This window comes from Camelina sativa, chromosome 12 (genome assembly GCF_030686135.1).
Source record: "Camelina sativa cultivar CO46 ecotype springtype chromosome 12, ASM3068613v1".
Lineage (NCBI taxonomy): Eukaryota > Viridiplantae > Streptophyta > Magnoliopsida > Brassicales > Brassicaceae > Camelina > Camelina sativa.
In genome coordinates this window covers 36,207,869-36,210,908 of record NC_141891.1, presented here as the reverse complement: position 1 = coordinate 36,210,908, position 3,040 = coordinate 36,207,869, and the positions used below count along the sequence as shown (strand labels likewise).

General features: G+C 38.9%; 1 pseudogene; it reads left to right on the top strand.

Moving 5' to 3' along the window:
- The first annotated feature begins 204 nt into the window (after positions 1-204).
- LOC147933167 (uncharacterized) lies at positions 205-1,743 on the top strand (annotated as a pseudogene).
- Positions 1,744-3,040: the final 1,297 nt, after the last annotated feature.

Below are 3,040 nucleotides of genomic sequence, written 5' to 3'. Positions count from 1 at the left end.
AGATCTGATTGTGAAGGCATATATGTGCAAGAGTAGATTCTTGATTCATTCATATACAGTCTTATCTATGCATATATATGCTTTTCTTTATGGTTGACGTTAGTTGAATGTTATAGATTTTGTGCTGTATTCATTTATATAAGTTCTAAACGATTAATTTTCTGTTCTAAGTGATTAATTTTCTGTTTATGCAGGTGAATTAAAATGGGTGGAACTAAAAAGAAGGTTGGAGGGAAGAAGGGTGGAGAAAGAAGAAAGAGAAAGTCTAAGGATGATGAACCTGAGTTTATTTGTACTGTGGAGGCCCAACCTGTAGCAACAGAACAACATGTGGAGGAAGAGGAGCATCATTCAGAAGAACCACAAACTCAACAGCAACCAGAAGAACCAGCAGGAGAGTTTGAGTTTTCTGACGAACATGAGCAGCCTGCTAAGGTAAAAGAAAACGAGGACCAACAAAGATGAAAAACCTAGCCACGGACCATCTGTTAGAGTGAAAGTTGATTACAACGTACTTGGAGTAGCGGTTGGTCCAGGGTCAATTAAGTTGGCATCATATGTAGGGACATTGATGCGAGAACACATCCCTATCAACATACCTAACTGGAAGAAAGTGAGTCCAGATCTCAAAACACTTCTCTAGAGATCTATTCAGGTAACAAGAAGTTTTTTTTTGTCAAAAAGTCTCTCAATTGAACAGGTTTACTTTTATAGTTATGGTGTGAGTGTAAGTGAATGCAGGCAAGGTTTGAGCTTGATGAAGATTGGCAAAGGATATTTGTGATACACCATATGGGACATTTGTGGAGATCACACAAGTCTGTCATGGTGAAGGCTATAAATTTGGCTGCAAATAACCAAGAGAGGATGAATTTGAGACCACCAAATATCGATCCTGTTGATTGGCAAAAATTTGTCAAACTCAAAACTAGTGCTGCATTTAAGGTAATTACTTGTGATTATAATTGTCTAGTAGTTGATTGGTGATTAGTAATTAACAGGTTTCATTGTTAGGCTATGAGTGAGAAATATAAAGCAAAAAGAAAGAATCAGATACCTCACACCACTAGCCGTAAAGGGATCAGCAGACTAACAGAAGCAATGGCAAGCATATATACTACATCTATGTTGTTTATTATTATACATGGTGCTTGTGAATTGTTGTACTGCTACTGAAATTTTTTTTTTTGGAACAGAAACCTGAAAGTGAAGATCCTTCCAGCGTGACAAGACTAGATGTTTGGATCAAGTCTCGTACCAAAAAGGATGGTACACCAGTAGATACGAATGCAGCTGATTTGATTGTAAGTGTGAATAGAGTTGTTGAATTAGTGTGTTCTCGACTAGTAAAACCGGAAACTGTCTTCATGTTTTTCAGCAAAAAGCAGCTGAAATTGGTGGAAGTGATGCTCTAGCATTTTTAACAAATCCAGATGAAGATCATCTCGCCAAGCTTTTAGGACCTGACAATTCTGGTAGGCTGAGGGCAATGGGTAGAGGCATGGGTAAGACCAAATTAGCTTGTTTACAAATGCAGAGCAAGTGTATGGCTGAAATGGAAGAGAGGTAAGTAAAATTAGTAAAACAGGTCAATGCCTTGGAAAGTGAACTTGGCAGAATCAAGAATCAGGTTAGATACTTTAAGAGTTCTAAACTATTCATCAGCCAGTTAGAGTAATATAAATTGATGTTATTTTTGTGTATGTTACAGAAACCAGAAGTTGAAATGGATGAAAACTCAGCTGCAAGAGTAACAGATTCTTAATTCTTTTCATATCAGCTAAGTGATTCTTCTTATTTAAATTTATGATTCTTAGTTGCTCATGAAATTTTTGCAGAGTGTAAACAGAAGAGCACATCCTAAGTGTGTGTTTGTTGATTGGTCTGAGACTGATGAAAATTTTGGTGAGGGTCGGATTCTTTCTTCTTGTAACACCCGCAAACCAATTTTGGTAATTTTTGTGTGGGTGTCGATCCACACCCTTGGGGGCATCGATCGACACCATGTTTTTCCGGGTTGGTCTGGTTTGATTTAATTGATGGTTGGTTCAGTTTGGTTCAATTAAATCCCTAAATCGTGTTATAAGCGTCTAAGGACGAATTAAGGGTTTCAGAGCCTCATTTTGGTCGCCGTTGAGTGAAAAGAAAGAGAGAAAAGAGAGAAAAACGTTTCTGAGATTTTTGGGCTCGTTCTTGGAGATTTTGGAGAGATCTGAGGCTGTAGAAGTGATAGCTGTTGCTGGGAACGAAGGAGAATCTCCTGGAGGTGTTATTCCATCGTTTTCTCAACCCCAATCTTCTGTTCTTGAGGTGAGTGCTTGACCATGGTTGATCTAAGCATGAGATCTCTCTTGTTTGGGTGTTTTCTTTGCTGTTTGCGTTGTTTTGTTGTTTGGGTTCGTTGCTTTTGTGATTCCTAGTGATTTCCGAGGTAATTGGGTGAGTTTGAGACGGATTCGAGACGATTTGGAAGGAGAATTCGATATTCGGATTCGCGCAGATCGTGTCTGCAGAAGAGGCATCGGTCGACACTGTTTAGCATCGGTCGACACCATTGTTCGTAGCATCGATCAACACCGTGAGGAATCGGTCAACACTGGTCTCAGCCGAGACTTGTTTTCCTGGTTTGATGTATTGTTGTGTGTTGTTTGTTTTGCTTAAACATGAGGGTCTCATATGCTTGTGTGTATAACCTAGTAGATGGGAGGACGGCCTCACTAAGTATTTATGATAATACTTACGCATCTCAATTGTTGTTTGTGGTGTGCAGGTAAAGGAAAAGTGTGATCGTGGAATCAAAGGCGATGAGGAGGAGGATGTTCTAGAGGCTTGATTGATTATGGTCTAGCTATTGTTAGGTTGCTAGTATTGAGTTGATAGAGCATTGTAGGATGTTGGAACTTTGCTATTTCGTTATTGGTTATTGGACTATTGCTGTTGGTATTCTTATTGGATTAATGGAAACTGTTTTATTTGGTTATCCGCGGTTATTGATTGTTGTCAGGATGTTAGTGGGTATGGGACCACTAGTAAATTAAGG